The sequence below is a fragment of the Microchirus variegatus genome, assembly GCF_963457635.1.
Source record: "Microchirus variegatus genome assembly, chromosome: 13".
NCBI lineage: Eukaryota > Metazoa > Chordata > Actinopteri > Pleuronectiformes > Soleidae > Microchirus > Microchirus variegatus.
In genome coordinates this window covers 7,063,084-7,075,217 of record NC_139814.1, presented here as the reverse complement: position 1 = coordinate 7,075,217, position 12,134 = coordinate 7,063,084, and the positions used below count along the sequence as shown (strand labels likewise).

Genomic DNA, 12,134 nt, shown 5'->3' with positions numbered 1-12,134 from the left:
GTTAAAGAAGCTGCTGATGGTTTTTCTATTGAATAAAAATGTTTTTCAACAAATGAGAAGCATTAAAACAAAATACTTAACCATGTTTACTGGACAATTTAAATTATTGTATTAATGTACAAAATAGTGTAATAAAGTGTATTAAATCACTGGTGTGTGTCCTCAGTGAACTGTATCAGTCTCTGCAGTCACTTCAGTTTCTGTTCTCTTTCACTGAAGGAGGTTTTTGTACGAGGCTTTTTCACTGTGTGAACACATAGATGCTGTTGATGTAGTGAACACTCTGACAGTAGTAAACTGCAGCATCTTCAGCCTGGACTCCACTGATGGTCAGAGTGAAGGAAGAATGTGATCCACTGCCTGTAAAACGACCTGGAATCCCTGATGCTCGAGTGGAAGCCCAATATATAAGGAGTTTAGGAGTTTCTCCATCTCTCTGTTGGTACCAGTGTAGGTAGTGGCCGTTGCTATTATAAAGAACATTCTGACTGGTTGTACATGTGATGGTGGCAGATCCTCCCACAGCAGATGTCACTGCTCCAGACTGAGTCACTGTGACCTGTCCTCTGGACTCTGAGGACACAGAGACAGAGACATAAAGCAGAGTCATGGTTTTGTCGGCTTCATTTCAGAGGGACAGATGTTGACAGAGGAGTTTGACTCTCTGGACTTTACCTGTGAAGCAGCAGCAGAGGAGAGTCCAGATGAGGACGGAGGTCAAAGTCATGATTTCTGTGTCTTGTGTTGTCATGAAGGACAGCTGTCAGTCCTCCAGTCTTCAACTGTCAGGACTATAAAGTGTCCCAGAGCACTGGAGCATGGTGCTGCTGATGCAAAGTCACTCTCTATGGAAATGCTCTGACTGACTCCAGCAGGGACTTTCATCAATTTCATCATCCTGTCGATCAATTTATCAATCACTTTATCAGAGGATTGATCAGGATGTGATGACACTTTTAGATTTTAATTTTATCTGAGATTTTATTTTCTCATATTTTTTTTAGATAAGATGGTCCTTTATTAGTCCTGCAGTGAGGACATTTACAATGTCATCTTTTAATATCAGCTTCTTAAATTGAATATATCACTTTTAAAAATGACTTAATTTAGTAAAACCTGTGATTATTCTTCATCATCAGATTTTAAAATCAGCTGATAAATCTTTACAAACAGACTCATTCTGGTGAGTTTGTTTGTTTCACAGTCACAGACACGTGTGTCTCTACACTCAGAGGTTTTTGTACGACGCCTCAGAGACTTTGAATCACTGTGGTACACGTTTGGTGGAGGAACCAGACTGGAAGTTGGAAGTAAGTTTTTCTCTAATACGATCATAACAATATTTGTGTAATTATCCAATTTTAAATGGTTTGCTGTAGGTCAAATCTCACTTTATTTTCTTTTTTAAATATTGATGTTTTTATTTTGTCTCCTTCATTCTGGAGCTGAACTCTGAGCAATTTTACTCGACACAGTCCTGTCAAGATTATGTTTGTATCATAAAAGTTCAATTCAGTTTTGAATTTGCTTAGTTTTGAGGTGATTTAAAACGTTTTGTCTTTACTGTCTGAATTCTACATGAAGATTAGATTTTTTTTCACGTTTTCCATGAAGAGTAAAGTATATTTAATATTTTTGAATGTTTTGATGAGAAGTATTTGCAAATTTGCTTTACATATTCATCTTAGACTGGAGTTTAACATGACTTGAGATTCAGAAGCAACTTAACACAGTGAAGATAAAGATGAGATTTGAACATGTTGAAAATCTGTAATCTATTGTGTTACATGTTGTTTGAAGTCATTTCTTTATTCACTTGTATTTAAAACTAAAGAGTTTCAGTCTCCAGATGTTTGATGATTTGGATTAGAAATGTTACAAATGTTGTAAAAGTCAGTTTCCAGTGTAGTTTTTCTACATTTCTTCAGGTCAAAGTGTTTGATGATTGTCTCTGTGCTGATGTGCATGAGAGGCTTCTTAAAGCGAAGTGAAACCATGTGACTGGTGGAGCAGAAAAACCATGTGGCACAAAATCAGCTCTCACACAGAAACATGTCCGAGTGTGTGGCGTTCAACCGACAGCTGTGTCCTCTCTGTGCTCTAAACTGACTGTTGTCTCCTAGGTGACGTCCGTCCCACCCTGACGGTGCTGCCGCCCTCCAGTGAGGAGCTGCAGCAGGGGAAGGCCACGCTCATGTGTCTGGCCAACAAGGGCTTCCCCTCAGACTGGACTCTGTCCTGGAAGTTGGACGGCAGCAGCAGCAGCAGCAGCAGCTGGGAGCAGAGCATGAGTCGTGGGCTGCTGGAGAAGGACGGTCTCTACAGCTGGAGCAGCATCCTGAGGCTTTCTGCTGACCAGTGGAGGAAGGTGGGCTCTGTGACCTGTGAGGCCACCCAGGGCTCCCAGATTCTCTCAGAGACACTGAGGACAGACCAGTGTTCCTAGTCCTGACCTGACTCACTGACTCTCTGCTACTGCTTTTACTCTGCATTTCTGTCTCTTTTCACAATTTAAAGTTTGAAAACTTCTCGCTCATGATGATCCTGACTCTTTACACTTTTTCACTTAATAAAGTTGTTTGTTTTCATTAAAACATGTTTCCATGGACTTGTTATTATGAAGTGACATTTTAATGACACCAGGGTGAAATAGGATGAACAAACATGATCAGTGAATGTCATTTTAAACAACTTTATAGAAATAAATCATCAACAATTAACAAATGATTTTTTAAAATGTCAGGAGAAAAGACATTTGATATCATCAACACAAATGAAGATGAAAAAAGTCAATCATAAGTCTTGGATTGGACTGATTAAATCACATAACATGAAAAGTGTTTTTAATGTTTGTGTACATTCATAAAATAACACATGCATACACATTAAATTAACATTTTATCCACTTGTCAAATTAATAATAATCAAAATTATTAGATGATGTTTTACTTTATTTTGCTATTATTCTTTTTAAAAAAGTTTTAAAACTGTGGAAGGTTTATTTGGGCACATTTTATTCCTTCCTGTTCTTTGATGTAAATGCCTTTTATACATATTATTTTGGCAAATAGACACATTTGTTTTTCTAGAAAAACTATTGAAATGCACTCAAATCCAATACATCTACACTACATTTTGGCCTAAGATTGGAGAGATTGAGTCACATGACATGAAAGTAATTTTTAAATATCTATATAAAATATAGAAAGTCGTAATAGTGAATAAAAAAATACTTGTTGTGAAGTATAATTATGATTATTTGTAGTAAATATAAAAGTTGTAAATGAAAATGTATGTGAGCTGAGTTTAATGTGACATGAAGAATATTAGACAAAAATGTAACTTGAACATGTCTAATGGACATTTGTAATTTGTTGATTCCAACATTTATATAAATTTTTTTTATGCACATTTACAACAATACTACTAAATAAATAAATAAATAAATAAACAAGAGTGATCATATAAAACTTGGATGTTTTCCATGTATCATAGAACATCATCAGCATAGAGGCTGATTTATTAATGATGTGAGTTAAATAATCTCTGAGCTGCTGATGGATTTTCTTTGTGAATCAAACTGAGTTTGAATGAAAATGTAAAGACTATGAGACAAATAACTTATTCTTAACTAATAATAATGTATAATCACTTATAAACAAGTGAGCTTCACTGAAATAGTGTAATAAAGTGTATTAAATCACTGGTGTGTGTCCTCAGTGAACTGTATCAGTCTCTGCAGTCACTTCAGTTTCTGTTCTCTTTCACTGAAGGAGGTTTTTGTACGAGGCTTTTTCACTGTGTGAACACATCTTTACTGTTGATGTAGTGATAACTCTGACAGTAGTAAACTGCAGCATCTTCAGCCTGGACTCCACTGATGGTCAGAGTGAAGGAAGAATGTGATCCACTGCCTGTAAAACGACCTGGAATCCCTGATGCTCGAGTGGAAGCCCAATATATAAGGAGTTTAGGAGTTTCTCCATCTCTCTGTTGGTACCAGTGTAGGTAGTGGCCGTTGCTATTATAAAGAACATTCTGACTGGTTGTACATGTGATGGTGGCAGATCCTCCCACAGCAGATGTCACTGCTCCAGACTGAGTCACTGTGACCTGTCCTCTGGACTCTGAGGACACAGAGACAGAGACATAAAGCAGAGTCATGGTTTTGTCGGCTTCATTTCAGAGGGACAGATGTTGACAGAGGAGTTTGACTCTCTGGACTTTACCTGTGAAGCAGCAGCAGAGGAGAGTCCAGATGAGGACGGAGGTCAAAGTCATGATTTCTGTGTCTTGTGTTGTCATGAAGGACAGCTGTCAGTCCTCCAGTCTTCAACTGTCAGGACTATAAAGTGTCCCAGAGCACTGGAGCATGGTGCTGCTGATGCAAAGTCACTCTCTATGGAAATGCTCTGACTGACTCCAGCAGGGACTTTCATCAATTTCATCATCCTGTCGATCAATTTATCAATCACTTTATCAGAGGATTGATCAGGATGTGATGACACTTTTTGATTTTGATTTTTATCTGAGATTTTTTTTCTCATATTTTTTAAGATAAGATGGTCCTTTATTAGTTCTGCAGTGAGAACATTTACAATGTCATCTTTTAATATCAGCTTCTTAAATGGAATATATCACTTTTAAAAAATGACTTAATTAAGTAAAATCTGTGATTGTTCTTCATCAATAGATTTTAAAATCAGCTGATAAATCTTTACAAACAGACTCATTCTGTGAGTTTGTTTGTTTCACAGTCACAGACACGTGTGTCTCTACACTCAGAGGTTTTTGTACGACGCCTCAGAGACTTTGAATCACTGTGGCTCACGTTTGGTGGAGGAACCAGACTGGAAGTTGGAAGTAAGTTTTTCTCTAATATGATCATGACAATATTTGTGTAATTATCCAATTTTAAATGGTTTGCTGTAGGTCAAATCTCACTTTAATGTAATTTTTTATTTTTTAAATATTGATGTTTTGATTTTGTCTCCTTCATTCTGGAGCTGAACTCTGAGCAATTATAGTTGTTTTGTTTTGAAGTGATTTAAAAAGTTTGATCAATACTGTCTGAATTCTACACGAAGAAGATTTGATAGGTCTTTACAATATTTAATTTTTTGTTCATGTTTCCCATGAACACTAAAGTATATTTTAATATTTTTGATGAGAAATATTTGCAATTTTACTTTACATATTCAAGTCAGGCTGGAAATTTCACTTATAATTATTTTTTATTCCCTCGAAAATGATTTGTTTAACATGACTTGAGATTTAGAAGCAACTTAACACAGTGAAGATAAAGATGAGATTTGAACATGTTGAAAATCTGTAATCTATTGTGTTACATGTTGTTTGAAGTCATTTCTTTATTCACTTGTATTTAAAACTCAAGAGTTTCAGTCTCCAGATGTTTGATGATTTGGATTAGAAATGTTACAAATGTTGTCAAAGTCAGTTTCCAGTGTAGTTTTTCTACATTTCTTCAGGTCAAAGTGTTTGATGATTGTCTCTGTGCTGATGTGCATGAGAGGCTTCTTAAAGCGAAGTGAAACCATGTGACTGGTGGAGCAGAAAAACCATGTGGCACAAAATCAGCTCTCACACAGAAACATGTCCGAGTGTGTGGCGTTCAACCGACAGCTGTGTCCTCTCTGTGCTCTAAACTGACTGTTGTCTCCTAGGTGACGTCCGTCCCACCCTGACGGTGCTGCCGCCCTCCAGTGAGGAGCTGCAGCAGGGGAAGGCCACGCTCATGTGTCTGGCCAACAAGGGCTTCCCCTCAGACTGGACTCTGTCCTGGAAGTTGGACGGCAGCAGCAGCAGCAGCAGCAGCTGGGAGCAGAGCATGAGTCGTGGGCTGCTGGAGAAGGACGGTCTCTACAGCTGGAGCAGCATCCTGAGGCTTTCTGCTGACCAGTGGAGGAAGGTGGGCTCTGTGACCTGTGAGGCCACCCAGGGCTCCCAGATTCTCTCAGAGACACTGAGGACAGACCAGTGTTCCTAGTCCTGACCTGACTCACTGACTCTCTGCTACTGCTTTTACTCTGCATTTCTGTCTCTTTTCACAATTTAAAGTTTGAAAACTTCTCGCTCATGATGATCCTGACTCTTTCAACTTTTCACTTAATAAAGTTGTTTGTTTTCATTAAAAAAACATGTTTCTATGGACTTGTTATTATGAAGTGACATTTTAATGACACCAGGGTGAAATAGGATGAACAAACATGATCAGTGAATGTCATTTTAAACAACTTTATAGAAATAAATCATCAACAATTTACAAATGACTTTTTAAAATGTCAGGAGAAAAGACATTTGATATCATCAACACAAATGAAGATGAAAAAAGTAAATCATAACTATTGGTTCAGACTGATTAAATCACATAACATGATAGCTATTGAAAAAAAAGTTTATTTATGTTTGCATACATTAATAAAATAATGTGCATACACATTAAATATATGTTGCATCAACTTGTCAAATATAGATACAAAATATCCATATTTTCAAAATCACATCTGAATTATTGGAGAATCAAATCACTTTGAACATTTTCAGTTTGGAGAAATGTTGATTTCGAATTTTGGAAAAGAGAGTGTCCATTTCCACTTGCCGACCAGCAAGTTTCTGAATATATCTGAATATATACTTCAGAGGGTTTTTTTGGTCCTTTTAACTGGGTTAAAGGATCGTACAGCACAGAGACGTCTGTGGGTGTGAATAAGGAGGTAAAAGTGTACACTGCCTAGCTCAGGAAAATGGGAAACAGATCAAGTTCTTAGCCTGAGGGGCCGATAGTAGAGTTGATGAGGAAGAAATGGGGACAGAGAAGCGTTAATCCATTGCGCTGCTGGAGCACGAAATATGGGTTCCCAGAGAAAGGTTCATTGAATTTAACAAAAATTAAAGTACTACAGAAGGAGTTGAAAGAAAAACGGGAAGATCTCCTAAAAAAGAGATGGTTAAGAGGTAATAAAGTGTTGAAAATAAGTGACCAGCTAGAGGAATTGGCAAAGTGGAAATTTGAAGCTGCACTTAGAGAGCAGACAGAGGAGGAGAAAAGAGGAAAATGGATGGAGAAAAAATTAGAGGAAAAATTGACTGAGAGAATGGAGTCTGTGATTAAGAAAATGCCTGATATGTTACATGAAAACACGCACTCGCAGCCTGTCTCTTCTGCACTTTATCCACAGCTCACACTGCTGGCCCATCACCCCCATCACGACGCCTGTCCACCCCGACAACCACAAGTGGCTCTACCGATGGAGCATTTGATTCAACCACCACCACCACAACCACAGGGCGAGCACGTGATTCCTCATTTCGTGATTCCCCGACATCCACCAGCGTCTGAAGCGGCACTGGGCGGCGCACATGGAGGATCCTTTCCTTTCTCGCCACAATCACAACAACAACAACAACCCATTCCCCCTCAAATTGCCAAAAAAGAGGAACCATCGGTCACGAGAGGAGGCTGTACCTACAAAACCATGTTAATGCCTCAGCAAAGCCAGCCTGCGGCACATATGTCCCACGAAGGGGGGGCAGCAGCACCTCAGTTCCCGATGGTAGAAGTGGCAGGACAGGACGACAGATATCCTGTGCTGGTTTATCGACCATGGGGGCAGAAAGAAATTGCAGCAGCAGCTGAGCACCTGCCTAATCCAGCTGAAGGAGGAGGTGCTGCCTTCAACACTGAGTTCTTGGCTTTCTGTGCTGAGTTCAGGCCTGCAATGCCTGAAATCAGACGCATGTTGGAGGCACGGCTAAGCACTCCGTTGTTTCACAAAGTGTTGCCACATTTAGTGGGCAGAGAAAGATGTGGGCACAGTGTCTGGGACAATAACGCCAACGAACCATATGTCAATAAAATAACGGAAATCGGCAAGATTGTTATGGACGCATGTCCGCATGTGATTGACATGAAGAAATTGATGACATGTGTACAAGGAAAGAACGAAGATGTTGAGACGTATCTTACTCGTCTCATACAGGCATTCAAGATTTACAGTAATATGACCTGTCCCGTCAATTATTATCATGTGTGCAATTCAGAATAGCACGCCCGAAAGAACTGTTGCTTCACGCGAAACACGCAGAGGAGCTGGCCGAGGAGAAAAAGGCAAAGATGCTGGAACAGAAGGGAGAAAAGAAAGAAGAAAAGAGAGACAAAAAGATGCATGAGATGTTCACATCTTTGTTTCAAGCTGAACCACCCAACCATCAGAACAGACAAGGGGGGTATCAGAACCACCAAAAAAGACCTTACAGCAATTATAAAAGAGACAGAGAAAATCAGCGTCAGTCATTTCAACCTGACATTGGCCGCGACATCTGTTTTGTCTGTGGAGGAAAAGGCCATTGGGCCAAAGACTGTGGTAACCGGAGACGCAGAGGAGCGACAGAGGATCAAAGGAGAGGTGACCACCGTCACAGCCGGGGCTCGTTTCCTGCATTGCCACAATCACAATGACTAGAGGGAGTGGACAGCGGAGAGGGAGGCCCAGTGGATGATGAGGCTGCAGACACACCGGAGACAGGTCATGCACCCACACACACACTTGCACGCTCATGCAGTGAAGAAAAGCTTGCTACAGATACTGATGATGATACACATACACTGATGACACACGTAGCTGCTAAACCTCTGACTGATCCTGACATAGGTGTTTATGCTCTGTACGCTAAAAGTAACGCACAAAAATTTCCTGCGTGCACTCTGAATGTCGATGGTAAAGATATTGAGTTTTTGGTTGATTCTGGTGCAACACACTCGTGTTTGAAGATAACTGACTTTGAAAATGACACCCCTAGACTAAGCGGCAAACACACTTTTATTCAGTCAGCGAGTGGGACATGTGTGAAAGAAGATTTCACCATTCCACTTGAATGCATCAGTGACAAAAATTCGTGTTTTCATCCATTTTTGTTGTCAGCTCATTGCCCTGTAAATTTATTGGCCAGAGATTTGATGTGCGATTTGGGCATCTCACTCCTCTCAATGCCGGCTGGTGTTGAAGTCCACTCTACCTTAGAATTAAGTAACAACTTAAGTCTAAACGCTGTTAGTCTACAAGCTTGTGAACCATGGTTCGAGTATGAATGGAAACTCACAGACGAATCTGCATGCAAAGCTGTGATTAAAGATGCATGTGCATGTGTTTCACCCACACAAACAGTGTTTGTAAATCCTCAGGATTTACGTTGCATTGTTTGTGTCACAGAGACTAATGACATAAACCTTGAAGAGAGTGTAAATCAGGGGTCACCAACGTGGTGCCCGCGGGCACCTGGTAGCCCGCAGGCAGCCAATACGGTGCCCGCGGGCTCACTTCACTTCACCTCACTTGCATGTATCCGTATGATCGCTCAGTAAAATATCTTTGATATTGTTTATAAAAACTGGTTATCGTTAGGAGTAAGCACTGGAATGAATGTGTATGCAGTTGAATGCATAATATTAATCATTTAAATGGTAAACAAAAAAAAAATGTTAATGTGGTAGCCCTCCATATTATTCTTTACCCTTAAGGTAGCTCTCTGTCTCAAAAAGGCTGGTGACCCCTGGTGTAAATGAACACACTGCTGATGTCATTGGAACACACACATTGTGCTGGGACTCTCATAACAGCTTCCTGCTTGTTGATCCTACGTCATCACAAATGGCGTTGTTTTGTGACCCCGATGTAACACCACACATTTCACTCTCTCGACATGAGAACAGTGATTGGAAAGATGTGGATATCAAAGCTTCCACATGTAAACATGCATGTGACTGGCAGCCTGTGAATGAACATGGTGTACAGTATTCTGCGTCATGTGACGTTTTCAGAGCTGCATACACATTACGACTGAGGCAAAACGCAGACTGAATCTCGTTCCAAGAGAAATGACGTCAACTTCTCGTTCATTTCTCTCAATGGAAGAGGCCAGTGCAATTCCTGAATTGGCAAAAGTCCCACAATCACTGTGTGCAAAACACAAATATGATGTTGGCTTAATCAAAAATTGTGACCGTGTCACTATCATTCCTAAATCACACTACAGACCATGCCAACAGCAATAGCCTCTAAAACAAGAGGCTATTGAAGGAATAAAACCAGTGTTTGAATCTTTACTGGAGGCAGGAATAATAATTCCATGTGACAACTCTCCTGTACGGACACCCATTTTTCCTGTAAAAAACATCAGAGATGAAGGACAACCCACAGAATGGCGTTTTGTGCAGGATTTGCAGGCCGTAAATGCTGCAGTGCAACCACGGGCTCCATATGTCCCAAATCCTTTCACAATTTTGTCACAGATTCCTCAGAATTCATCAGTGTTTTCTGTTGTTGATCTTTCAAACGCATTCTTCAGTGTCCCTGTTCACAAAGACAGTCAATTTTGGTTTGCCTTTAACTTTGAGGGTCAAAGTTACACTTTTACACGGTTGTGTCAGGGTTATTGTGAGAGTCCAAACATCTATAACAGCAGTCTGAAGAGAAGTCTTGATTCACTCACTCTCAATCCTGGCTCTGCTTTACTGCAGTATGTTGATGATTTGCTTATCTGCAGCCCCACACACAAACAGTGTCTGACAGATACCATCGCTCTGCTACAGCACTTAGCAGCAGAAGGCCACAAAGCAAGCCTGTCTAAACTTCAGTTCTGTCAACCGGAAGTTTCATTCTTAGGTCATGTGATCAATGCCCAAGGAAAAACATTGTCTAAAAAACGCATTGAGGCAATTCAGAAAATTCCAAAACCACAAACAAAGAAACAAATGATGTCATTTTTAGGGATGAGCTCATATTGCAGAACTTTTATTCCTAATTATGCTGTTTTGGACAAACCACTGCGTGACCTCACAACAGTCACCAAAATGCATGCGCATGCCAGATTGACATGGAACCCTGAAGCTGAGGAGGCATTTCTTAAAATGAAATTAGCTCTCCAAACTTCTCCCACTTTGGGATTGCCTGATCCTATCAAGCCATTCACGCAAACTGTGGATGTGAAGGATAGCTGTATGACTTCTGTCCCTTTACAAGCTCATGGAGGAAAACTAAGACCTGTAGCATATTTCTCATCGAAACTTGGTCCTGTTGCTGCTGCACTTCCCAGATGTCTCAAAGCAGTAGCTGCAGCGGAGAAAGCTGTACTGGCTTCAAGGGACATTGTGGGTTATTCTGATTTAACACTTCTTGTTCCCCATGCTGTGTCTCTCCTGCTTTTGGAGCAGAAAACCTCACATCTCTCCACAGCTCGCTGGCTCAGATATTCAACTGTGTTGCTTGATCTGCCTAACATTACAGTCAAAAGATGTACTGTGCTTAATCCTGCGACACAGGTGTGCACTCCTCGACCAGATTTAAAGGACGTGCCTTTGACTAACCCTGACATGACTCTTTTTGTAGATGGTTCAGCATCACGTGATGATGTTGGACAGAACAGAGTTGGATTCTCTGTCTGTTCACAGTCCGAAGTGTTGAGATCTGCAGCTTTGCCTTCTCATCTGTCTGCTCAAGCAGCAGAATTGATTGCTTTAACTGAAGCATGTAAAATAGCTGAGGGAAGTACTGTCACTATTTACACTGATTCACGTTATGCTTTTGGTGTTGTACATGACTTTGGTGCTCTTTGGAAAGAAAGACATTTTTTAACCTCCTCAGGGTCACCTATTCGTAACCATGTGCTTGTTTCCGACCTACTGGCAGCCATTTTGTTGCCCTTGCTCATTGCTGTCTTGGGAATGTGGCTGCAGACGCCACTCCAGCTGAAAAGACTTTGTGGGAATCTAACAATGCTTCCTTTCACAGCGACGGAGGGTGGAAGGGGCCCCGTAATAAGCCTTGTCTCCCAAAACATTTCTTCCCATATTTTGCAAAATTGACACATGGGTTGCATCATGTGTCAAAGGGAGGGATGATATCAATGCTAAATGAACATTGGTTTTCAAAAGGTTTTTTTTCCAGGCAAAGTCCCAACACAACAACAGGTCGCACACCCACCACCAGATCAACTCCACTGCACAAAACAATCGAACCTGGAAACAAAGACGATGGCAAGGACCATTTCAGGTACTACTCACTACTCACACAGCAGTGAAAATAGCTGAAAGAGCTACCTGGATCCACGCCACGCAG

The 12,134-nt window shown here is 40.6% G+C and overlaps 4 gene segments (V, D, J or C); 2 read left to right on the top strand and 2 right to left on the bottom strand.

Moving 5' to 3' along the window:
* Positions 1-241: 241 nt before the first annotated feature.
* Positions 242-610, bottom strand: LOC310936153 (immunoglobulin kappa variable 4-1-like). The segment is given in 1 exon: positions 242-610.
* A 30-nt stretch (positions 611-640) lies between these two features.
* LOC310936152 (Ig lambda-2 chain C region-like) lies at positions 641-2,543 on the top strand. The segment is given in 3 exons: positions 641-821; positions 1,233-1,310; positions 2,124-2,543.
* Positions 2,544-3,795: 1,252 nt separating this feature from the next.
* LOC310936151 (immunoglobulin kappa variable 4-1-like) lies at positions 3,796-4,164 on the bottom strand. The segment is given in 1 exon: positions 3,796-4,164.
* Positions 4,165-4,194: 30 nt separating this feature from the next.
* LOC310936150 (Ig lambda-2 chain C region-like) lies at positions 4,195-6,104 on the top strand. The segment is given in 3 exons: positions 4,195-4,375; positions 4,786-4,863; positions 5,685-6,104.
* The last annotated feature ends 6,030 nt before the right edge of the window (positions 6,105-12,134 follow it).